General features: G+C 57.1%; 1 protein-coding gene across 6 annotated transcripts in view; it reads right to left on the bottom strand.

Annotated features, from left to right (window-relative positions):
• Kcnab2 (potassium voltage-gated channel subfamily A regulatory beta subunit 2) overlaps positions 1-25,730 on the bottom strand; it is an 83,295-nt gene extending 57,565 nt beyond the window's left edge. For 4 of the 6 annotated variants that reach the window (XM_078025108.1, XM_078025112.1, XM_078025111.1 and 1 more), the window contains exon 1: positions 25,401-25,730. The gene's annotated coding sequence lies outside the window, so the exon portion shown is untranslated. Of the gene's footprint in view, positions 1-774; positions 918-5,095; positions 5,301-25,400 lie in introns of those variants that run through there. The other 2 variants (XM_078025109.1, XM_078025110.1) reach the window with 2 other exon arrangements.
• Positions 25,731-25,735: the final 5 nt, after the last annotated feature.

Here is a 25,735-nt window from a genome sequence, read left to right as displayed (position 1 = left end):
AGTGAGGGACAGAGCAAGGCAGGGAGGGAGGAAGCCATGTCCACCAGGAGATCCCGGCCCTCTCCTTGCAGAGCGATGGCGGGGTGCACACACTGTGGCACCGGGCGCTGTAGGCTGACTGTCCTTCAGGGTGGAGCTGCAGTGGAGGAGGTGTGAGGGGCCCTCCACCCTCTGCCCCTGCCCCGCGCTCAGCCCCAGGGGCAGAGGGGAGACCCGGGATGAGAAATGGTTGCTGTCAAGAGAGGCCCTTGCTCTCTCCATTCAGAGACTGGAGGTCCCCGGCCAGGTCCTGGGAGCAGACAAATGGGCAGGCCACTCCAGGAGCCACCGGGGACTGCTCAGCAGCTCTCTGCCATCTGCCTGCCACCCTCTCTCCCATGGAGGGACAGGGGTGGCCCTGCAGGGGTCTTGATCACCCTGTGTCTCTCCCTCTTGGCCCAGGGTTGAAAGCAGATCCATGGAGAACTGTCACAGGCAGACACCTCTGTGGTGCAGTGCCACTGTGCCTGGCCCCTGAGCAGTGGCTTGGTGTGTGTGTGTGTGTGTGTGTGTGTGTGTGTGTCTGCTGCGGTCCTAGTAGGTTGGACAGGAAGCCACACAGGGCCACAAGAGGCCTGGGTTGGGCAGGGCGTCTGCAGGAGCAGCTTCCCTCCGGGCTGTGTCCATCCTATGGGGGATGGGCATGGGTCTCGGACACGCGGGGGCACCCAAGCCTTGCCAGGGAGCAGACACAAACCCATCCTGGGAGGCACAATCCCCAAAGCGCCCTGGTACCTGCTCCTGAACCGGAATGCCAGTCGGGACCATGTTCCGTGTGTCTGTGGCGGAAGGTGAAGTCACTGCTCTGCTGCACAGCAAACCGCCCGGGACCACAGGCCCAACAGGAAGTTGGTGTGGCCCATGCCAGGGCCCCGTGGGGCTTCCTCTGCACAGTGGAGACGCCTAGCAAACCAGGGCCCGCGAGGTGCCAGGGTGTGGCCTCTGGTTCCAGCCCCCTGATCCAGGCGGGAGGGCCCCAGGCACCACCGACCCTCCTAGCCGTGCAGCAGCGGGGCGGGGGGGGGGGGGGCAGGAGAGGGCACGCCCTGTCCCCACCCTCCTGCTCATGGTGACCCCTCCAGAAGAGAGGCAGACCTGCCCTGTCAGTCTGGGAGCCCCTGTCTCAGGGCAGGGAAGAAGGGACAGCAAGCAGCTACCAGCAGCCCTGGGAAGGGGCACTGCAGCCACCTTATGCTGCAGATGACCACACTGAGAGTCGGGGACCCAGCTGCAGGCTGGGATTTGAACCCAGGCCTGGCTGACTCCATGGCTCTGCTCTGACCTGTGAATGCCTACAACGTGGGGCGGGGCTGCCTCCAGCTCCCATCCCCTGCCCTACCTGGTCAGGGGATGGTGCAGACTGACTGTGGGGGGCTTTCCTCACCCCCTGAGCTGGGCACCGAGTAAGAGAGCAGAGGCCTGGGAGATGAGCAAGAGGAAGAGCGAAGGAGAAAGTGGGAATGGAAGAGAGACAGGGAGACACCAGAGGGAGGTGCAGGAGGCAGGGCCCATGTTGAGCCCTGCTGGGGTGTGCCGCCAGCCCTCACCGTGAAATGCACTTTAGAAGAAATAAAGTTCCACAAATATCAGATAGCCCCCAAGGCCACCCGGCCACCAGTGGCCAGGCGGGCACCAGAGCCAAGGCTGTTCTGCTTCAGATTGGGGCTCTGTCCTCATGCACATCTAGCTTCACTGTCCCCTGAACCTCCGACCCTGGACAGGTGACCCCAGATCCGCAGGGAACGGGGCCACAGTTATACTCTGGTCCCAGCTCAGAACAGGTCTGTGAACACAGACTTTATCCACGCCGTCATCACAGACCACGCAGCGACGACGGAACCTCAGGGTGGGAGAAAGCCCACGCCCGCCAAGCAGACCTCGGGCTCAGCAGACACTCTGCCGTTTCAGACACACAGAACAGCCCCGAACCTCAGCTGCAGCCCTGGCCCTTAAAACTAAATTGTGATTCTTCAGACACCTGCCAACTCTTTTTAATTAAAGTTACTTTAGGCCAGGGAGGGAGGCGACTGTCCAATACTGGGTGACAAAGTCAGAAATACGTAATTTAGGGGCTGGGGTGGTGGCTCAGAGGTAGAGCGCTTGCCTAGCATGTGCAGGGTCTTGGGTTCGATCCTCAGCACCACATAAAAATGAATGAATGGAATGAAGATATTGTGTCCAACTACAACTAAAAAATAAGTATTAAAAAAAAAGAAATACTTGGCTGGAGTTGTAGCCCATTGCCTTGCAAGTGTGAGGCACTGAGTTCAATCCTAGCACCACATTAAAAAAAGAAACAAAAACAAATAAAGGCATTGAGTCCATCTACAGCTTAAAAAAAAAAAGATATACTTAATTTAAAAGACACTGTCAACAGTAAGAAAGGTGCTGGGCATGTTGGTGCCTACTGGTAATCCCAGCAGTTTAGGAGGCTGAGGCAGGAGGATTGTAAGTTCAAGGCCAGAGTCAGCAACTTAGCCAGGCTCTGAACAACTCAGGAAAACCCTGTCTCAAAAAAAAAAAAAAAAAGAAAAAAGAAACAAAAGACTGGGGATGTAGCTTAGGGGCAAAAAGCCCCTGGGTCAAATCCCTGGTACCAAAAATAAATGGATAGATAAATAAATATATAAATGCATAAATAAAATAAATAAAAAGGGCTGGGGATGTGGCTCAGTGGTTAATTGCCCCTGGATTCAAGCCCTGATACTGGAAAACAAAGCAACAAACACACAAACAAAACAGTAAAACAGGAGAAGATACTTAGACATCCTCTGCCTGGTAAGAGATTGATACCCAGACTACACAGAGAAGTCCTGAGGCTCGCAGGAGAAGACCAAGCAACTTGGTTGGAAAATGGGCGAAGGACTAGAACACATTTCCCCCAAAGCCAGCTTGCTAATCAGTAAGCGCACGGTCACGAGGGAACTGCAGATCCAACCACGATGAGATACACCATGAATGTACTTTATACCATGCAGCTGTCCTTAAAACAGTAAGACTCACAATGTGTCTTCTCCCACAGTAAAAAGAAGAAAATTGGACAATAAGAGGAAGTACCCCTGCCCTCATGGAGACCTATTTAAGCTAGGAAGCCAACTTGGCAGATACGTTTGCTGGCAGGCCCAGCTGTCACCTATGACCCCACTTCCCAAATTATCTCCCAGCTGGGGTGGCCTGAGACACAGGGAAGATGGGGCTTCCGGAAAGTTCTATGCTCCTGATGTAGGAGACTGTCCTGGTGTGTGCCTGTTACAGACAAGGCTAGGCACCAAGTTCTGCTTCCATTTCCAGTAGGTGGCGGACATCTCTGCTGGATTGGGGCCACATACAGGCCGAGGTGACACATGCCTCTTGGATCAACCTTGGGTGCTGCCGTATCCTGTCCTCTCAAGCCTACCCCAGAACAAGGCTGGTCTTGGGACCATCAGAAATCTCCTGCTAAGCGGGGACTGCACAGCAGTTCTCCCGGCATCTAGGTATTTCCCTCAAGGAACAGGACTGAACAAGTCCACTTTGATGGGACTCACAAATGGGCAGGCACATTTCCCAAGGGGCTCGAGAGGATGCACACTCCTTGGCAAGTTCCCGTGCTGGTGGGTCTCGATGCCTCCGGCCTCAGGAACTCTAAGCAGATGTCCCAGCGGGGACAACCGGGATGACAATAAGGTCCCTGTGTGATCTGAGATGGGCTTCCCCACTTTTGCTTGGTAGGGACAATAACAAATCAAGTCCCTCGGTGGTGTGACAGACCTTCAAGTGTCTGAGGACTCTTGGCCTCGCTCTTCAGCTGGACACTGTCCTCCAGGGTCTTCTTTTCATCCTTTGGCCCCAGGCTTCTGCCTTAAGCCCACACAGTTCTCTTTGGCCGATGCCTTGGATGCGTGGCCGTCACCCCCAAGCCTTATGAAACCCTGCAGGCTGGCTTGGTGACTGTGCCCGTGGCACATGGGAGCTGAGAAGGGGTCAGTGAGTTGTTAGCCAGTGACCGGGAAGCAGGGATCCAACGCTCCAGTGAGAGTCCAGAGCCCCACGGGCTCAGCCGGCCTTCAGTGGCCTCTCTGTGGAACAGACACGGAGGCCATGCTCTCTCAAGGGTGTTTTCACTTGTCCACATCCTTCCTAAAATGACCGAGGCACCAGGATCCCGACCCGTTGTCAGGTCAGTGGTGAGTGGAGGGAGGAGGCCTCTGTCCGTGCCCTGGGCGGGGGCCGGCAAACTGTTGCAGCCCAACGGCCAAATCCAGCCCATCGCCTGTTTCTGCACAGCCCCAGCTAGGAGAGGTTTCACATTTTAAAACGGCAGGAAAAAACCAAAGGAAGGTACTATTTCATGACTCGTAAAAGGGATGCGGACTTCGAACCTCAGTGTCCGCGGTGACGTTTTGTTGGCCCAGAGCCACGCTTGCCTGTCTTGGCTCCGGCTGCCGTGACAAAATATCAGGGATGAGGTGGCTCACAACAGACACACGTCTCACAGATCTGGAGGCTGGAAATGCAAGGTTGAGATGGAGGCGCTCTCAGCTCTGTCCCTGTCACCTATGTCCCTGCCCTCTTCCCGCTTGCCGAGGGCCCAAGGTGGAGAGCAGCTCAAGCCTCCCATGTGGGGCTTCACTTCATGGCCCTGGTCACCTCCCCAAGCCGCGCCTCTTAGGGCCACTCATGGGGAGCTGGGGCTTCAACGCTGGGTGTGGGGCATGGGCGCTCAGCACCTAGCACCTACTTGCACGGTCCCTGGCTGCTGGCCTCTCACACCAGATGCACCTCAGCCGACGACAGGGTTGCAGTCTGATGAGCCCCTCCTAACTCGAAAGTGTCCTATGTTGAAAAGGCACCCAATACTGTGATAAGCCCATTATAGAGCTGAAAAGTCGTCTGTTGAACCTCCGCGAGGCAGGGCAGTTTGAAGGTGCACCGAGTGGCAAGTCCAAGACGCGTTCTGTAGAGAAGACCTCAGATCGGGGTCCAGGACAGCGCCTCCACCCTGCTTCACACACACCCTTCCCATGACACACCCTCCTCCGCTGCACCCCAGGCCCCAGGTCCCAGCCCCACCTACCATCCTTGCTTCCCGTGCCGACTCTAGGACTTCTCCTTGGTCTGTGTACTGTTTTGATGAAGCAAGACGACCTGCCGGGAGCTCCTGCTGCTGTCCTGGGCGCACTCCTGGTTACTGGGGTCTGCTTTGCCTGTGTGGTTGACTTCCCAGGCAGCTCCAGGATTCTGCTGAGTTTTTCTTTGATGAAATCATAACCTCCTCTCCTGGGGATTTGACACGCTAATCCACTCTAATAACTGATACCCAGAAGGCAGACCCATTTCGGCAGCAGGGTGATTGTGATTGGTAGCATTTGGTCTGTCCCCAATCAAAACCTGGCTCTGGGGGAGGAAGGGGAATGTAATAGATCCACTGGACACTGGGTGGCCTCTTCCTAGGGTGGGGGCGTCCCGTGGCAGAGCCTGGTGTGTGCTCAGCAGTGACATCTCTGTCCTCCTGCCCCAACCTGAGTGGAGGTGGGTGCAAGCGGTCCCCAAAGCCTTCATGCAAACGCAGACCTTTGGTTTAAAAAGCTCCTTGTGTCAGTCTGTGGGAGACACGTGCCCAGTGACACATCATATGAAATTTCAAATGCTCAAGACGGGCCAAGTAGAAAGGCCAAAGCTAATTCTGTGCTTGGCTCTGTGGTCCGTGGAAAGGATCCCCTCCCTTGAGAGCGGCGTTGTCCCGGGGGTAGAGGCGTTGCCATGGTCTGAGGTTTGAAATAGCTCTCCATGATTCATGGGAGCCGAGGGACACGGGGCAACGTCAGTGCACCCCAAGGAGAAGGACCCCCAGGAGCAGGTGTCTCTCCCGCCCAGCTCAGTGGAGTCGGCCTGCTCTCCCCTGCCAGATGGATGGGGAATGGAACAGCAGGGGGGGCCTGGCAGGTGGCCCATGTGACTGTGGGAGGACCCTTCACTGACAGCCCAAGGGCCTGCAGGCAGCAGGTGGGCATTCCTGACTGAGAAGCATGTAGGGTGGGGCTGGAGGCTGACCACATGACTAAACATCCTGGCCAACACCTCTACTTCATACAAGACAAATCAAAGTATTACAGATTTCTTTTTTTAAAAGGATGCCTCTAAAGCCCCTAATAAACATCAGCAAACCGAAACCACACCAGACCCAAACCCAGCATCAGTTGCCGTTGTTCCTGGACAGATGCTTCCCTGGGATGCTTAAGCATATGATAAGAAACCAGAGATGTTGCAGGCTTTGTAGCTGGTCAGTCCCTGTTGCAACTGCTCAACGGCAGGGTGCAAAAGCAGCCAGAGATGACCGCTGCGTTCCAATAAAGCTTTATTCACAAAACCCAGCAGTGGGCTGGAGGTGTGGGCTGAGTTGCCCTCAGGTGTGATCTGCACACCTCTCATCACAGTTTAAAAAAAGGTGGTGTCCATCCTAATGAAGTGAAGACCCAAGTACAAATCCTCACGATGCCCTTGGCCCCTGCGGCTCTGTTCCTCCAGAAGCTGGCCTCATGGGTGCCCAGCCACAGCCTCGTCCTCTGGGGGTCATTCTGAGTATGGAGGGGAACCTCCCTGGCCAAGCCACCCCCCCCCCCCCCCGCACCCTGAGCATCCTCAGGCTGTTCTTGCTTTCTCACAATTCATCTTCGGATTGTAGGCCTGATTAATCTCTTCCGGAGTAAACACTGTAAAGCCGTCTTGCCAGCCCTCTCCACGATGCTGCTCATCAGCAGAGAGGCAGAGCTGGGGACAGCTGCTGCGTGGCCCGGGCTGCTGCCTCTAACGCAGCACTATTTTTGGAGACTGCTTGTGCCTCGTTTATTTCTGTTTGGAGTTGCTCACGCAGACTGCGCGCTCCCTTTCTCTCTCCAGAGCTGAATTAAATGAACACAGCATTTTAAACCCCGCCTGGGTTACCTCCTATGTGAGTGCAGATGAGCACCTGGAGAGCTCGGCGGAGGAGGGGCCACCTGGCCTCTGCTCCAGTCCTCAGCTCTGTGTGACACTGGCCTGCCCTCTGCAGGACAGGGATGCGGGCCTCGATCTTTTGGGTGTGGTGATTAGTCTGGTCCTGGGGTAAAGGCTGGGCTTCAGGGACCACACCCCATATTGGATCCCATACTGAAAGGCTGGGGTCCAGGACATCCGGGAAGGGCCCTCTGAGTTCCAAGTGCCTAGTGCCATGGTAGGGGAGCTAAAGGACAGCCCCTGACGCAACCTGGGCAGTGTCACTATGCAGGGATCAGTGTCAGAGCTTTGGTGACCCGGTGGCCCCAGGGAGACCTTGGGTAAGGGCTTCATATGCACTCACGCCTTAAGTCTTGCTCCCCAATCCTGCAAGGCTTCGTCATCCTTAGCCACAGAGGACAACTGTGGAAGCTGAGCTTGGAGAGGGTGGGGAGCCTGCCCTGTCACCTGTGAGTGGCAGTTCTGGGGGTCTATCCTCTAAACATCCTGTGCCCTCACCAGCAGAGAAGTCCAGGGACAAACCAGGGGGCGGTCCTCGCGGGGAGACCAGTGCAATCCGCCTTGAGCTGGGGCCGCCTGGGTCAGCTGGAGGAGGTGGAGGTGACCAGGGGCTGATGGATTTGAGATGCTGGGGCCTCAGAGGTGGCTGGTGGGTCCATGCAGCGTGTGAGAGGAGACAGGAGTACAGGGTGGCCCCAGGTTGAACTGTCAGCTTCCCAGACGAAGCTCGCAGTGGCGGTGTGCAGCCTGAGGTGCTTGTCGGACAAGTCCTGGGTGCGTAGGCTGCGGGTGTCCTCGGGATCCTCTGGGGCCCCTGTGCCACAGGGCCTTTGCAGGTGCAGCCCCTTCGGTCTGGATGTTCTTCCTTGTCACCTCTCCGGAAAACCTGGAGAGCTCCATCCATTACGACATTGTGTGTTTTCTGCCAAAGTCATACCTGTCTGTGAAGGCTGCTCACGTGACTGTCCCTCACCAGATGTGAGCCCCAGAGGATGGTGGCACCAGGGTCTGTCCCATTTCCTGCTGAGCCCCTTGCCCAGGACAGGGCCTGACAGCTTGTTGGTGCCCAGAGCGTCTTTGCTGAAGGCGCACAGGTGTGCCAGCCTGCTCTGGACGAGCAGCTTTTGGCTTACAGGTAAGAGACTCCAGTGAGGCCGAAGCGCAGAGTGGAGGGAAGTGGAGCGGTGGGAGGTCGTGTTCCGGCTGCTCCTCCTAGGGAGGCCGAGGGCGTCCTGCAGAACCCTCTAAGGGCTTTCTTGGCAAGGCTGTGGCCACACAGGCTCCTGGGTTCTCAGGCTAAGATTCAAGTCTCTGTCAGGTATGCAGCCCTCCTCCCCACCTCAGCATGATGCTGGTGCAGGAAGCACGTGTGAAGAGCCGGGCGTCTCATGGCATGTGCATAGACATACGTACACACGTAAATACATGCAGACACACCTCTACCACCACCATTCCCACCACCACCATCTCCACCTCCACCTCCACCATCACCGCCTCCACCATCTCCACCTCCACCATCTCCACCTCCACCATCTCCACCTCCACAATCTCCACCTCCACAATCTCCACCTCCACCATCACCACCTCCACCATCTCCACCTCCACAATCTCCACCTCCACCATCACCACCTCCACCATCTCTGCCTCCACCATCTCTGCCTCCACTATCTCCATCTCCACCTCCACTATCACCACCATTACCATCTCTACCTCCACCATCTCCACCTCCACTATCACCACCATTACCATCTCTACCTCCACCATCACCATCATCACCATCTCCCACCTCCACCATCTCCACCTCCACCATCACCGCCTCCACCATCTCCACCTCCACCATCTCCACCACCACCATCTCCACCTCCACCATCTCCGCCTCCACCATCTCCACCTCCACCATCATCGCCTCCACCATCATCGCCTCCACCATCTCTGCCTCCACCATCTCCACCTCCACCATCTCCACCTCCACTATCACCACCATTACCATCTCTACCTCCACCATCACCATCATCATCATCTCCCACCTCCACCATCTCCACCTCCACCATTTCCACCTCCACTATCACCACCTCCACCATCTCCGCCTCCACTATCACCACCTCCACCATCTCCGCCTCCACCCTACCACCTCCTCCACCATCACCACCTCTACCATCACCACCTCCACCATCTTCATCTCCATCATCACCACCTCCACCATCTCCACCTCCATCATCACCACCTCTACCATCTCCATCTCCACCATCACCATCTTCACCTCCATCATCACCACCTCCACCATCTCTACCTCCTACACTACCATCCCCACCCCGTACCTCCTTCTCTACCACCTGCACCTCTACCTCTAACCAGCCCAGAGTCTGCTGCAGTGGCCACACCCAGGTCTGAATGGGTCACCCCATACTACTCAAAGTGGTCCCTAGGGTGGGCATCAGCAGGGAGGAGTTTTCTACCTCCTACACCTCATCTACCTGCATTCTGGAAGACTTGCCAAAGACAGGCAATCCTGAGGAGCAAAGGGCCGGGAAAGTCCTCTGCCCGATTGTAAACCAACACTCTCCATGAACCACCCGCCATTCCCCCTGGACTTCCATGGCAATCTCTGGACAACTCTCTCTATGTCTCTTGGGTTTCAGTCTTGGACACTAGAATGCTAGCTTAGCCCCTGGGCACCTGGATTCCCAGGAAAACCTCTCCCCAACTAGGGGGAGGGTATGGGGCTAACCTTCCCATCATGGGCTGCCCCATCTCTGGCAAGCACCTCTTCCCCAGCTTGCCCTTGACCTGCACCTGACCTTTGACCAGGTATTCCACCTGTGGACTAAGGGAACTGGGGCTGACTGGAGGTGATTAGCAGGTAGCCTACAACTGAATTCCTGGAGAATGGCTGGTGACTTAGGGCACTCCCTAGGCAGGGGTTCTCTGAGCACGCCTGGTGCACCCCGGGTTCCACTGAGACAGGCCTGGCAGGCAGTATCACCTACTTTTCCAGTTAACCTTTTAAGGATGATTAGTAATGCTGAGTTTCTCCTCTATTGCAGGGACTGAAAATTTCATTTCAAAATAATGATTTAAGTGTAGCCAGGCATGGTGGCACATGCCTGTACTCCCAGGGACTGGGGAGGCTGAGGTAGGAGAAGTTCAAAGCCAGACTCGGCAGCTTACTGAGGCCTGTTTAAACTACAAAGAGCTGGGGATGTGGCTCAGTGGTTAAGCATCCCTGGGCTAAAACAAAAAAGAAGTATCAATGACTAAAAGGAAAATATAAACTAAGAAATAGGATTGGTGGTGTGTACCTCTGACTCAAATCACAAGAGGAAAGGCCAATGATTGAAGTGTAAGAAATACTTGCCAAAGGCAGATGGAGACAGAGAGATGGAGGAAGAGGATCAGAGACAGAGCGACAGAGAGAGGGAGAGCAACCGGGTGCCAGAGCAGGCTCCATGATCTCCCATGGCCCTCCCGGAAGGCGTGGAGCCTGCACTGTGGGACCGCGGGGCAGAGAATAGGTTCCAGGTCATACGCCATTGTTTTTCTTAAAACTAAACTTATGCCCCTTTTCTGTGAAGGTGTGCCAGAGTTCCTCCATTATAGGAAGCTGACCAAGAGAATCAAGGGAGAGACCAGAACCCAGGCAGGACAGCATGTTCTGGGCAGCACTGCCTAGAAGCCTGGTGGGAATGGGGGTTCCAAGTTGGGGGCTGCATCTGACCACAGATGAGCATCTGCACACACACGAACACACGCATGTGCAAATGCATGTCCACTCAGCCCACCAGCCAAGCTGGGTGCCTGATCATCTACCAGAGGTGCCGTGGAAGGGCCTCTCCCTGCATATCCAGCCCTTCACCTCAGGCCAGTGCCAACTCTGTGCTTCCTGCCTATGGAAGGGGCTGAACCTCAAGGCCTAGTGGGCCCTGGGCAGCCACCTGCTACTCGGAAAAGCAGATGCTCCAAAGGACGGGTGACGATCGAGGCCCAGGACTCCACAAGGGTGGGGTGCCCAGCCCTGCAAGGCCATCTGGTGGGCCTCAGACTCATATCACGAATGTCTAGGCAAGGCCCATCTCAACATGCTGGCCAGGGTGGCTCAGCACGGATGCTCTAGCTTTTGACCCTTGGCGTGCCTGTGTCTTGCCTTCGTGGCTCTCGCTGTGGCCACTCTCTGAGGAATGGGGCAGGGCTGCCCAGGGCCTCCTTCTGGGACCCAGGCCACAGTCACAGGACACCTTCTCCAGGTGGCCCCACGCCTGACTCTCCTGCAGAGGGGCAGCCCCTCTGCCTGGCTGGGGGGCAGACGAGGTTCCAGGCCCAGTGAGATGCCTGGGGCTGGCGGGCAGGGACAGCGCTCAGGACAGTGAGAGCCACTCCTCAGGCTGCCACTTCCTTGGCACAGCCCTCGAGGTCCCGGGGACACCAAGAGCAGTTCTCAGCCCCTCTGAGGTGGGGGGCAGCAGGTCTTGTCCTGAAAGATTCTCAGAGAGGGTGGGTAGAGGGTCCAGGGTGTCCTGTCCTTGGGAGCAAACAGGCCACTAGCAGGGTGAGGGGACACAGTGCAAGGAGTGTGAAATCCAAGCCATGCCCTTCACATCAGGTAAAAGTCACCTGCAGGGTTGACGGCCACCTCCAGGACTCCCTTGGCCCCGTGCCACAGCGGGGTTTCTTGTGAGGCAGCACCCCGCCCCCGACTTGCCAGCTCACTTGTAGGGGGATAAGCAAACCCAGAGGACTCTGCTGGCACCTGCAGCCTCCCTGGATGGAGGGGACCCTGCTGCCACCGCTGCAGCACCTCCTGCCCCACTTCACAGTGGTATCTACCTGGCTGCAGCATCAGAGACAGAACCTCCATATCTCGCCAGATAATCGATGAGGGAGGGAAGGCCGTGGGGCTGGGGGGCCCAGAGGACATGCTGTGCCCCTTGCAAGGGTGAGAGCAGCAGGGTGCACAGGCAATGGCTGCAGAGCTGGGTCCTCCCATCCTTCTGGTGCATCCACCATAGCGGGGATAAAGAAAATGCTGAGCCTCCTCCTCTGGCCAGATGGAGAGCCTAAGTGAGCCAAAGCAGGAAAAACCCAGATGGGGGTGGGGAGGAAATAAGAACCGTCCCAGGCAGTGCTGAGCCCCAGTGCCTGACTCAGCAGGGAAGGGAGGCTGGGGGATGTCCAGCCCCTGCAGACCAAGGGATGGAGGATGGGTGGAACCGCTGTCAGCTGCTGCCGGTCTTCGCGGGCAGACAGGGTGGGTCTTAACTGCTTGTACCCTAGGGTGGGGGCAGGAGGGAGAAGCGGGCATCCTGGTATTTCTGAGATGGGCACTTTTGGAGGGAGAGTCACTTTACATGCGTGGCCATGTAGGCCTCCTCTTTGCAACCAAGCAGTCCCCTGGGCCATGTGGCCTTGTCCCCCTGCCCCCTTGAAGGCTTGGGGCCTCTCCCCCTCTGAAGCTCTGGACAAACCCACACCTGAGGAGAGAACCCATATGTAGCAACGGGGCAGGGGTCCCGCAGGCGAAGCGGCAGCTGCTGCCATTGCACCCAGATGACCTGAGCTTCTGGCAGCACCAGGGGGTCTGCTGCATTGGCTGTGGTGATGGTGCCTACCTCTAGGTGCTGTGTACAGGACACTGGTCAGTGTGTCCAGGCACCTTGCTGGGCTTAGCACTGTCCTGATAGAGAACGGGGCTGGCTGCTCTCAGCCGACCCGCGTCTCATGCCAGCCTGAGCTCACCCGTGAGGACCGTGTTCACTCAAGAGCTCTCATTACTGGGTAGGTGCAGTAGGGGGACCTCAGTCACAGCCTCTGGAAGAAAAGGGGGGCAAAGGCCTTGACTCCCTTCTCAGGGGGGAGTTGGAAGCTTAGAAGAAAGGTGTGGCCTAGTAGCATGTCTCACGACTCTGCCTCTGGTGCATCGTGCCACTCTGTTTACTAGGGGATGCCAACACAGAGGCCTTCCTCAAGTTTAGGGTACCCACCTGTGCCCTCTAGGGGGCAGCACAGGCCAGCATCCTGGAAACAGGGCCACAGGTTGAGAACCCCACCTGTTCCTAGTGGGGTGCTATGTCCGTGTGACCCCCACCACTGCCCCCTGCGAGGGGCAGGCCTAGTCTTCTTGTTGCCTCCCCGGGCTGCTGAGCTCTCTGAACCAGGAGGGAGTCCTGCCTTCGAAACCTACCAGCCAGAGGAGACAGGGGACCCACCCTGGATCCAACTCCTGGTGCTCAGTCCCAGCTCCAGGCCCCATAGATGGCTTTGTACGGGTCGTGACCCAGCACGAGCCTGCTGGATGCCCATGTCCTGCCGTTCCACCCTCACTCTTTGGCCAGCGACACCTGGCATCCAATCCCTGTCAAGGAGGAAGAGCCACCACATTAGAAAGAGAGCCATGGAAACTTCCGGAGGGAGCACTGGGTGGGGGTAGGAATCAGAAACCTGCTGGAGTAGGTTGAAATGTGTCCTTGGGTACGTCCAAGCCCTGGTGCCTGTGAAGGAGAGCTTATTTGGCAAAAGGGCTTTTGCAGATGTTTCAGGTGAGAATCCTGTGATGAGATCATCCTGCTCTATGGGGGCTCCATGTCCAACAACAAGGTGCTTACAAGAGGCAGTGACAGACAGGATGCATGTGACAATGGAAATGGAGCCTGAGGTGGACGAGGGGCACCCAGGGCTGTGGCAGCCTCCCGAAGGTCCCTGCCCTGCCCTGCCCACATGTTGCACTTCTGTCCTCCTGAACTGCCAGAGAGTGAATGGGGCTATTTTGAGCTTAGCCATTTGTGGTACCAGGAAACTGAGAGGGCAGTGCCCCCTGGTCCACAGGGCATGCATTCCAAGACCGCCAGAGGATGCCTGGAAGCCTGATAGGACTGAACCTTGTGCAAGCCACGCTTTCTCCTGGACTCCTGCCTATACTAAGGTTTAATTTACAAACCGGGCACAGGAAGAGATAACCACAGTAACTAATGGTAAAATAAAACAATTACAATGCAATGTAATAGAAGCCACTTCAACCTTATGAATTGTTCATTTCTGGCAACTTGCATTTGATATTTTCAGACCAGGTTTGATTGAGGGTGTCTGCAACCTCAGGAAGGGGACTGCGGGTAACGGGGTGCTGCCGTGTACCCACCTCGCCTCGCCAGCCCTCTGGCCCTAGCACGATGGAAGGAAGCACAGAAGGCACCTTCTCACGGGCAAGTCACCCTGTGTGGGGCTCTGCTCCCGGCCTCACTTGGGGGGAAGGGTAAGAATAGATAACAAAGGGCTTCAAAGAGGATTACTAGCCCATCACCACGTGACAGGACAGAGGCATGAAAGATTAATATCGTGCCCACGCGGCACACCAGCAATCTGAAAGCCAGCTTTACCCACCACATCCATTAAAGCCTCCGCTGAGTAAAAAGATCCGCAAAAGAAAACCATCAGGCCCCGCGCCTTTGCCACCACCAACTACAGGGAAATGCGTTTTTCTGTGCTGGCGAGGCCGCACTGAGGCTGCTCCACGGAGGGGCGGGTTCTGGGGCACAGGGAACCCGACTTACCCAACCTCACCCCACCAGGTCAAGCGCCGAAGGGAGGTGAGACGCTCGGGAGCGTTCACGGCAGCCTCGCTTGGAAGAGTGAAAAGATGAAAAAGTGTCTAGCCTGTGTTGGGAAAGCAGGAAAGCACGCAGCCCTCCCATGGTCTCCCTGTTTGGGACAGTCCTTGGGCTACTACGGTAGTGGAGGACTCCCAGGTGTTTCTGAGGCTGACAGGTGAGGGGAGGGGCCTCTCCCATGATCTCTGCCTTGTTTTTTTTTTTAATTTTTGTTTTTAATTGTAGTGGGACACCCTATCTTTAGTTTATTTATTTATTTTTATGTGGTGCTGAGGATTGAAGCCAGCGCCTCACGCATGCTAGGCGAGCGCTCTACCGCTGAGCGGCAACTCTAGCCCCTGACCTCTGCCTTAATGGCCCCTTTCTTTCTCTCTTTTTTAAAATGTTTTTTCTGATTAATCACATGTGACAGTACGATACATTTGACGTCCGCTTTCTTGTGGAGCATCTGTGTGCCTAAAAGCAGGTAAAGGAAGATGGCCAGGGTGGGGTAGGGGAGATCCCATGGCAGTGCTTGCGGCTAGAGCAAGCAGGGCCAGCTGGGGGCCGGGCCACACCTTCCTGTGCTCCCCCTGGCTTGCTTCTTGGTGACCTGGCCCAGGAGCAAGGTCAGGGGAGCACTTGCCTCCTTAACAGGGTGGTCTAGGACTCGGTGGTTTGGGACTGGTCCCACTCTAGCTCTGCTCATTGCTAGCTGCGGGGCCTCAGGCCAGGTCTAGGACCTGTTCTCACCTGTGAAGCAGAGAGGGTCGGTACCCTCTCTGCGGCAGCTGGAGAATTTAGAGGAAAGGAACATAAGATATGAAGTGGGGTACCCCACGGAGAGTCAACCTGCAACGAGGGCCCATTGTCAACCAAAGTAACCATTATTGCCATCTTGTCCTGAGCACCTCCCAGAGTCAGATGACACCCGACTCACTTCCTGCAGCGAGGGCAAGTGCTGTCAGCAGTCCAGCACCCCATCCAGGCCTGGAGGCCTGGACTTCTGCTCTTAGGACCTCAACTTTCTTTGCTCTTGGGAACCCGGGATCTGGACCCCTTGGGAAGGCTTCTGCAGTTCAAAGGAATCGGCTGCACATAACTAAGTGCCTCAGTTGTAAATCAGAGCCGCGTCCTCCTTTCTGGCCGGGCAGCACCCAGGGCTGAACCTGTTGTGTGGAAACGCCAAGAGGCCAGGAGAAGGAGCTCATCCATCCAGACTCCAGGAGGCAGGCAGCCTGTGCCCCTCAGGGTCGGAGGCCAGCTGCAGGACTGTGGCTGCCTCGGCATGCAGGTCCCACACTTGGCTTTGGTCACCTTCAGCCTAGAGGCATGTCCTGCCTCCTGCCATGTCTGGCTGGGTGCCAGGCCCCAGAAGCTGTGGCTACCTCTGTCCTGCCTTGGGCATTGCCTGGTATTCAGGCGCTGGGTTGGGGAGGTACCTTGGGGAGGGTCCCTCAGTGGTATGGTCCACCTCAGGCAGGCCAGGACCACCTAGCGCTTCTGAGGATTCTGAAGGCTTCTCCCTGGTCCGAGGAAGCCTGTGCTTGAGGCAGCGGATGCATGACAAGCCAGCTCCTGGGGGTGGAGCAATCAGAGGGGAGGCGAGAGGGCAGGGGCAGCTGCGGCTTTCCTTGTTCCCTGAGCACACAGTAGGAACTGTGGTCTTCAGCTCTCTGCAGCTTGGAGCCCTGGACCTTGACACATGGTAGAGTGCTTGCCCAGCAGGCACAAGGCTCTGGGTCCAATCCCAGCACCCCAAAATAAAGCTCTGAGGAAGAGCACTTGCCTAGCATGCAGGAGTCCTGGGTTTGATCCTAGGTACCACGAAATCAGCCAGCCAACCTACTGATTAAGCAAGCAAGCAACCAACCAACCACACGTGGGCACCAAGAGTAGTCCTAGGAGGTGAGTGCACTGGCTCAAAGGGCCTGGGCACTTTTAAGTCTGTGGAATCAGCCTGGGTCCAGTGAGTGTTCACTGGGCTTGATGGGGGAAGGGTGGGGAGGGTGTGGATTTGCATGCATTCACGGCAGGCTGCCTTTTGCTGATAAAAATCATCATTGTGTATGAGGGTCCCCTGGAGGATGCACCCCAGACCACCTGGTTTGAAATGGGGAGCTGGGGTTGAGGGATGGGGCATGGAGCAGGGTCTGGGGGGATCTGGTATGGGACTGATTTCTGCCCTGATCCTTGGGGGTGATGTGGGACAGGGACAGGAATTCACCATCTGGGAGGGGCTAAACATCCGCAGAAATCACTGCTGAGGGGAAAGCTTCTTGAGACCTCTGGGATGCCGAGAGCAAGTATGGGTTTCCCCAGCCTCAGTTTCCCCCTCCCTAAAACAAAGGGGCTGGGTTGCAAGCTCCGCAGACGTGAAGAGCCTGAAGGGACCCTCCTGGGGGTGCTGGCTGCAGGAGCTCAGGACCCAGCCCTGCAGCACCCAACAGAATAAGCTGGATATGGGCTGCATTAGGGACCAGAGATTCTGAGGTGCCCTCTTGTCCCTTCCAGGGGCTGGACGAAGGACCCCTGGCCCTGGGCTCCCCCTACTTGCTGCTCCCCAGGGAACCATGTGAAATACCCTGGGGCCCAGCCAGGCCTCGGCACCCACACGGCCCAGCAGGTGGCTGGGCCACTCAGGCGGCTCTCCATGGTTGCCATGGCTACCAGCTGCTGAAGGGTGGGGAGAAACCCTCTCCTCAGTATCTTCCAGCAGCACCCAGGGGACTTTGCCAGAACCTTCTGGCCATGGGTGGGGCAGGGGTGAGTGCCCAGTGGGGCCCAGGGCTCTGTGTGCATGTTTAGGAGATGATGGGCATCATGGGCAGCCTAGAGTTCCCTGGGGTGGCACAGGGAGTCTTGGGGCCTTGAGGAGGGGGACCTGGTCGACTCCCCCCACCCCACCCACGCAGGTGAGTGACCCAGTACAGCCACAGGGGAGGCTGCCCATCTTCCAGAGATGCCCAGGCCCCAAGACCTTTCCTCCACAGTGCCCACACCACACGCTCCTCCTCTCCCCTTAGTGCCCAGCTCTCCTTGCCTCAAGGCCACCTCCCAGCTCCTGGTTTCAGGCCTGGCTCCCTCTCACTCCCCCTTTCCTGACCGTGCTGTGTGGACGCTGTTGTGTCATGCCCACCAGACTGCAGACGCTACTGTGGTGGCCCGGGGCACCTCTGTGCTGTGGACCATAGTCCCCTTCTCCACCGCCACGGCCTGGCGCAGCAAGCTCACCCGTGCCTGTCTGTGGTCCATGAGGAGGGGGCGGAGGACGACAGCCTGCCTGTGGCCAGCCTCGGCCTCCTCTGAACAGGCCGCTCTGTGGGGAGCCTTGCTGTTTTTCCGGGCCCTTCTTGACAACTGTTGTATGCACCAGGAGGGTGGGGGTCCCTGCCCCCGAAGCTGGCCCACAGGCTTCCAGGGGCTTTTCCCAAACCTATCTTTCAGCATGAGGAGAAAGCACAGCAGCACCCGAGTCCCCAAGGTGCCCAACACAGGACAGCTGGTGTCCCCTGAGCACCGCTGCCTGGCCAATGAGCGGAATGTCAACAAGGAGGCCTGCGGTGCTCTGGTGAGGAGCGAAGCCCAGCTGTGCGCCCGAGGAGAGGGCCATGTTGAGTCTGAGCTGGGCTCTGCGCATCCTGCTCCAGGCGCCCAGTGTCCTTTGCCGGGCAGAGGGGAAGGACGGCTCTGGGCCTCCTGTCCGTGACACCTGAATACCTCCTGGCCCGGGTGACTAAAAATACCATGTGTTTATTGCCAGGGAAAGACAATACCCCCTGGGGGTGAGGAGCAGGATCAGAGGTGGCAGAGCAGGGAGCAGGGAGGGGTGCCACAGGAGGTGTCTTCACAGAACATGTGGCGCAGGTGGGGTGCAGCGGGGGGCACACAGTGAGGGCCAAGAGAACACACAGAGTGCAGACAGGGTCTGGGTATGCACACAGTGACAAGGGTCCGCTCTTGCACACAGCTCTGGCTTCTCACAGCGGACAAGCATTCGGGTGTCTGCATCCCTGAATAAACCTCATTCCAAGGGGCCTGGGGAGCTAACAATAGCCTCTCCCTGAGCACACACTGGGATAAACGCACAATTTTAGATTTAAGGCTGACAAAAGCTAGCAGGTCATTCCAGTGGAACGTGGGCTTCACACGTTCCTCAGCATTAAAGAAATCCCAAGCTCTTCTTGCCGGAGCTTTCAACCATCAAAGAGCGTTTGCCGTGCGCTGCTTTAAGAAGCAGAGGCGGGAAAGTTCACCAACAGACCAAAATAGCCAGGAAGTGTTCTCAAAGTGTAGCCTTGGAACCCCTGAATCTGGGTCACAAGGAACTGTGAATGATGAGCCTGCCCAGCTGCCCAGGACCTTCCGGGGGCTGTCCATGCTGGGCCCCGTGGGACTGTGGGCACGATGACTCGGCCTGTTCTCACTGCTCTGAGGATGCACTCTGCAGAGCACTGGAGGCTGAGCTGGGCCCGACAGTTCATGAATGTCCCCAGAAGTGTCCTCCGTAAGGTAGGAAACAGAATAATGCACGGAAGAGAGAACCGACAGAGGGCAGGCAGGAGGGTGTTGGGGGCTGGGCCTGGGGGCAGAACAGTGGTTTCCTTCCCTGGCACTTTTCTCAAGGCCGTTCAGGCAGCAGAGTGACTCTGGCTTTGGCTCTGTCTCCCTGAGTACCAGCTCTGGAAGGTCATGTTGCCTGTCAGGGCCTGTCTCCGAATGGGACACACAGGGACCAGGACCTTCAGTCGTCACTCCTGGAGGCTGGCTTTGCTCCCGACTCAGTGCAGACTGCCTCCTCCACGGCAGACCCTGTCCCCGCCCCAGGGTCTCCCTCCTCCTGGGCTCCAGAATAAGCCCGTGTTCCTCCTCCTTGACCTTTACTTCCCCTTCGGATTTGGCACCCACACCCACTCCCTGTACTGTCTTGCACACTCTTCTCTCTGGACACTGAGCCCCAGGTGACCCTGTCCACTGTCAGTTGTGACCCAGGGATGAGTGGCAGTCACCCAGGTCCCACCTTTCATGAGAGCCCTAGCCCTCCCTTCTCAATGCCTACGGGCACATCGGCAAGCGCAGGACCCAGCATGGTGCTTGCCATCTGGGGGTCCCCCTTTCCGCGTGCCCTGCTTTTTTCCATCTGTGCCACCCACTGGACCCCCTGAGAACAGCCTGGGAACCTCTGGGGCTCCCTCTCCCTCCCCGTCCCATCACTGTTCTGCTCTACGGGGGCTCTGGCCTCCACACCGTCCTTTCCGTTCACCCTTTTCAGCCAGGGTCATGTTCTGCCCTTAGTGGGCCTCTGGCCAGGGCCCAGCTGGGGGTTCCTGCAGGGACCCCTCCCAGCTCTGCCCACCATAGAGTGTATATTAATTGGCCACCACCTACCTCTCCTTCCCCATTAACAGGGGTTTCTCAGATTGGGGTTTCTCAGATTGGGACATGCGGTTACTGCTGGCCTTTCCTGGCTCTTGCCCCCAGAGGCTAGAGCTGGGGTCTGGCTCACCGTCAGCCCTCACATGTCTCCTGTAGGCCTTTACCTGTCATCATGAGGTTTATAGGTTTTAAATTTATTTTATAATGAATGCACTCATTAGAATCTCCGTGTCCATGCATCCTAGTTACTTCTGACTCTCCTACATCTGTGAGGGGTGGTCCAGACACCACTTCCAGAGCCCCTGCTACCAAGAGAGCTCAGAATGGCTGAGCTCCAGGGCGGGCGCTAGACCTTCCACCCGCGGCTGGGACCGACAGCTCGTGGACATCAGGGTCTAAGCTTGCTCTGAAAGATCATGAAGCTGCCCAGGGACGGAAGATGACAACACATCTATGAGAGGGAGAGCCGTGGGCTAGGGGCCCCCTTGTGCCCGTGAGCTGCTGGGATCAGACAGCCCAGTGTGCACACTGAAGCCAGCAGGCTCGTGGGCCCTCCAGGCCTGAGGCCAGGGCAAGGCATGACCCTCTGTCCAGGGATGGGCTCTTGCCTACTCTCTTCTCCCCTTCACCCCTCCTTTCTACCCTGGGTGCAGGCAGCTGGGCTGGAGTCTCCAGGGTTCCTCCCAGGACCAGGTAGCCGCTCTGAGAGGTCTGGAGTGGGTTCATGAACTGACTCAGCAGGAAACCCAAGCCCTGTGCTCTGGGTTTCCTGGGGCTCAGTTGGGCTCCAGGTAGGGCTGTGGTTGGGGCTTAGTCTCTTCCTGGAAGTGGAGCAGCTGACATTTACCATCCTGCTCTGTGTTGGGGGCCTCCAATGTAGATAAAGGGAGGCAGGAGAAGGAAACCAAGTGGCTGAGAGGGCACAGTGGTGGGTCTGCCCTGATAACAAGGACGAACTCTCCCCTGAGACAAAGGCCCAAGGCTGGTGGCAGAGGGCCCCGTGGACAAGACTCCTGAGTGTACAGGAGCCAGGAAGTGGCTCACTTAGTGGGGAGGTCACCCGTGTGATGGGTGGCCTGCTGGTTTGCCTTGAATCTGGTGCAGGGACCTGGTAAGGAACCTGAGCCTGGTGCCAGGGTTTCAATATGTCCCCCAAGTTTCATGCACTGGAAACTTAATTCCCCAATTCATATGTTGATGGGTTTTACAGGTGGGGCCTTGGGAGGTAATTAGGATTAGATGGGGTTGTGAGGGTGGGGGCCCCATGGCAGGGCTGGCGGGTTATAAAGCAGAGAGGACTAAGCTGCCATAGGCTTGTCATGCTGTCATCTGATGCCTGTCACCATGTTGCAGTGCAGCAGGAAGGTCCTTGCCAGGTGCTGGCACTGTGCTCTTGGCCTCCCTAGCCTCCAGAACTGTGAGTTTTTAAAATCACCTGGCCTCAGGTGTCTTGTTATAGCCACAGAACATAGACCGAGACACCTGGCTTTTAGCTGCTGAGGTGGGTGATGGATTTCAGCCACTCGGCAAGATCAGTGAGGAAGGTCCTTTTAACTGGTCTGGAGATCAAGTGGGAAGTGTAGGAGGTGGTCCCCACCCTTTCTCCATATTTTCTCCTTTTCCCAATTCTACTTGGTCTGCAAATGGCATGGCCTCAAGTCGGCCCACCTGCAGGTGCTGGTGTGTGCAGCACACCAGGGCAAGTGCCAGAGAAGCAGGTGAGACAGGGACAGGGGCTGGCTCCGGGACACGTGACACACCCAACCACACATTTTGCATCCCCAGGCCTTGGGGCTGACCACAGGGTCATTGGCAGAGGCCGCTCCCGAGACCCTGACCAGCAGGGTGGGATGGGGGTTAGGAACCAGGTGAATGCTGGCGGCAGGACCCAGGCTGGGCTGGCTCAGAGCTCTTCCCGTGCTGTGTGGGAAGAGGAACGGAAGTGCCACTTGTCTGAGCTTCCCAAGATACAGTGAAGGGTGTGAAGACCTGCAGTGGCTCAGGTCCACCAGATGGAAAGCCTCAAGCCAACACAGAGTGGCCGGAGGAAGACCAGGGTGTGATGTCCCCTTCCAGGGTGTCTCCTCTTTTCCTCCTCGGCACTCGCTGAGTCAGAGAGCCTCTCTCAGTGGCACCGAGGACCATCTCTTAACAGATGCACTCTGAAGATGGGCAGAGGGGCGTGGCGGGTCACTGAGGGGAGAACATTTCTGAACCTTCCATTCCACGAGGAAGGAGTTTCCATATCCCTTGAGGCCTGGGACTGAATCCTGACTCCTGAGCACCCAGGGAGACTCACCCACACAGAGGTGAGGATTTTTGCCATTTGCTACACGTGCTGGAAGGCAGAGGGATCGTTGCTACAGAGTCCTGGCCTGGAAGGAAAGGTTCAAGGTGGCCTGCGGCTACCCGGTGCCTCAGTTGCCCTAGGCAGGGTTACACCAGGCCCAGAGGGGAAGTACAGTTCCACTGTGGGAGTCCCCTCTCCCCTCCAGCCTTGGCTTCCCACCTCCTCTCTAACCACATGGCCATCGCTTTGACAGTCATGAACAACAGACAGTGTACTTGTGAGGTGACCTCCCAGGTCAGCAGGACTGGAGTCCCCGAGAACTCCCTGGGGTGAGTGGCACCTCCCCTGCTCCTAACAGTCCCTCTAGGGACATGGACACACCAGGGGACACTGACTTTTCCATGAGCGTCAGCAACACCTTGACAGAGGCCTTCCCAAAGGGCAGCTGATCATCTCTTGGGGTGCTGGCTTCCTCCAGCTTGGGCACCCATGGCGGTGAACTGGGCCTAAATAAGTGGGAAGCACAGAGTTTAACCCAACTCCACGGTGGCCTCTGTGTGACCTTGGGGAAGCAGCTGCTCTCTAGGTTTCCACTTACTCCTCTGAGACAAGAGCTGATTGGCTGTTGGTTGGCCAAGACCCTTGCAGCTTTAGGGTCTTCACCCCTAAGGGGGGGACCTCCTGGCTGCTTAGGAGAGGGGTTGAAGGAAGGAGTGGGGTCTCTGGCCCTGGACACCTTCAGAGTCAGCCCTTCCCCAGTGCTGCCTGCTGTTTTGCCTCCTTATCTGGGGATTGTGGGAAAAAGCTTTTACTTTGGGGCCTTTGGTGATGTAAAGATCACTGAGAATTTAGCCAACGATCAAACATACACTGCTTCTGGCCAGGGTCCCCAGAAACGGAAACATGGTCCCCAAGCTTCTAGGAGTACTCCTTCCCTTGACGCAGACTCTGTTTGCCTAGTTGCCATGAAGAGCACCAACAAACACCAGGAGCCCCTCCCTCCACACCTTCACTAGAAACTGCCAATCAAACTCTGCCACTCATTTCCTCCTGAATCACTTGGGTTTAGAAGATTGCAAAAGGAAAGGACAGAAAGAGGAGCCAGCCCAGTGCATGGAAGCCCTCCTGAGCTGGCAAGCCCTCGGAGCTCTCTGCCCTCCTGCTCACCAGCACCATGCCTGTGTCCCACCTGCCCATCTCCTGTGGGCAGCCAGTGCTGTGCATGCTTCCTGCAGTCTAGGCTCCATATTCAGACCTGCAAGGGTTTTGAACACTTACATATGAAAAAGGTTTCAGGCTTTTTCACGACACTCCTCTACCCCATTGTTTGGCACAGTCCCTGGGTCCTGATCAGTGCCCATAAGGCATTTATTTGTTGACTGGTGTAGCAAAGAGAATAAGATGTATCTGTTTTATAAGGAAAGTCTCCCCCAGGCTGCTTTTGAGGCAAGGATGTGCAGCAGAGCAAGCCCTGTCAGAGCCACGGGGCCAGCATGTACCTGGACAGTGTTTCTTGGCAAGGCTGCACCTTGGGCCTGATGGACAGGACCTGGGGAGTCGGTGCACTCCGAGGAGCCCACTTTGTGAAAGCGCAGGGCCATGATTTCAGGAGCTGCCCATGAGCCTGGGCTCTGCAGCAGACAAGTCTGCCAAGTGCGAATCAGGTGGACAGAGGCGACTCTCCACACACAATTCCCTAAAGCCCGCACAGCAGGGCCTGACTGCAGCTTCATGAGCAGAGTGGGAGCTGCTCTTGGCATTAGAAGGGGGGCTGGCATTTTTTGAGGGGGAGGAGAAGTTGCAGAGAAGGAAGAAATCCTGAAGCGACAGACAGTGGGACAGCTGTGGCCTGAACTTGGTGTTCTTGCTCCTGGGATGTGGATGTATTAATTTCCATAAATGCTCACAGCCCATTTCCCCAGGAGCTATTACTTATGTCATCTCCCCTTGGATCCAGTTCAACACCCAGGGCAGACAAAGGCAAGGGGAGGAAAAGGTAACCCCCGCTGGTGGGTCCCGTCTCCAGTCCCTCTCTCAACCAGGCAGATTGAATCTGGTTTCTAAGTTGGCCCTGTTAAACCTCAGAGTCCAGACCACCTGCCTTCAACCAGGTCCCCATCATTCCAGGAAGCAAAGAAAGTTACCAATCCCAAAAATGCTGAATCACAAAGTGAGCCTGAGCAGGAAAGTGGGGGTGGGGTGGGGAGAGAGATGGTGGCCAGGAAGACAGGAAAGGGTGCATGGGGACTCCCCACCTGGAGCCACCCCAGGATGCTGTAGGCAAAGTGTAGCCCTTTGGCAGCAGCCCCCCAAGACAAATGCCAGGAGGAGTGAGCAGGAGGTGCCTAGAAGGGAGGGTGGGCAGGTGGGCAGGTACACAGGCTGCTGATACTGCAGTAGGAAGCTGTGCAGCAGTGGAGGCTCTGCATCCTGCAGGGGCAGCAGCAGGTAGGGAGATGGAAAAGTGCTTGGTGCCTTCTCCTGGAAGGGCCTGGACAGGGGGAAAAAGCTGCTAATGAGAGTAGGGACCTAAGGATGAAGTGGAGGAGTGCAGAGTCACATAGCCAAAGGAACTGGTGCAGAAAGGGAGTGTCAAGGTCCTGCGGACCAGGGCAAGTGGAGAGAGAGAGCGCTTCCGAGAGAGAAGAGATTGAATGGGCTGGGAGCAGAATAGGTGAAGGGATGGGGTCAAGGGACAGGAGAGACAGTGGCAGGCAGCGAGGACGAAGGATTTGCCCTGAAGAGCAACAAGGATAGAGATGGGGAGGTTCGGAACTAGGAAGGCTCTCATCGGGCTGCGCAGAGGCCGAGAGAAGGGATAGGAAGGATGGAACGTAGCGGGAGGTGAGGCTGCGGAACGGGAAGGAGCTGAGACCGGGTTGCAGAAGAGGGATGAAGTTTGGGGCTGGGGTCGGGGATGCCAGCTGAAAGGTCAGGCGGATGACAGGGAAGCAGAGAGGATGGAATGGGGGAAGGGAGATGATGGGGAAGGAGGTGAGGAGGCTGGAAAGGAGGTGAGAACGACGCGGGGGCAGGGACGTAGGGCCGGGAAAGAGGAGATGGAGAGGGACCACGGTGCTCGCCGCCACCCTCCTGGCGCAAATCCTTGAAAAGCTCGGCCGGCCGGGGTCTCCCCCTGCACTCACCTGGGGGCTCCAGCTCCAGATCCCGTGCCCCGCTCCGGATCTTCCTTCCCGCCCTGCCCCAGCGACTTTAGCTCCCCCGAATCCCGCTCGCTTCGGCAGGTTCCGCCCGCAGCATCTTCACCTCGTGGGACGCCCGAGGCCACGCCCCTGACAGAATCTCATTGGTTGTTGTTCACGCCAGTCACATTCCCATTCGCTGCGGATCGTCGTCCATGCAAATCAGGACGGGCCCATCCCCACGCTAACTGGCTAGTGTCTGCAGAGCGGAGCGCGTAATTTGGGTTCTGATTGGCTCCGCGGTCCTGACGACAAAAGTGACGCGAGGCGGGTTCTGA

The sequence above is a fragment of the Ictidomys tridecemlineatus genome, chromosome 11, assembly GCF_052094955.1.
Source record: "Ictidomys tridecemlineatus isolate mIctTri1 chromosome 11, mIctTri1.hap1, whole genome shotgun sequence".
Classification (NCBI taxonomy): domain Eukaryota; kingdom Metazoa; phylum Chordata; class Mammalia; order Rodentia; family Sciuridae; genus Ictidomys; species Ictidomys tridecemlineatus.
The sequence above is the reverse complement of the archived record's forward strand: the minus strand, read 5'-3'. Positions and strand labels throughout refer to the sequence as shown.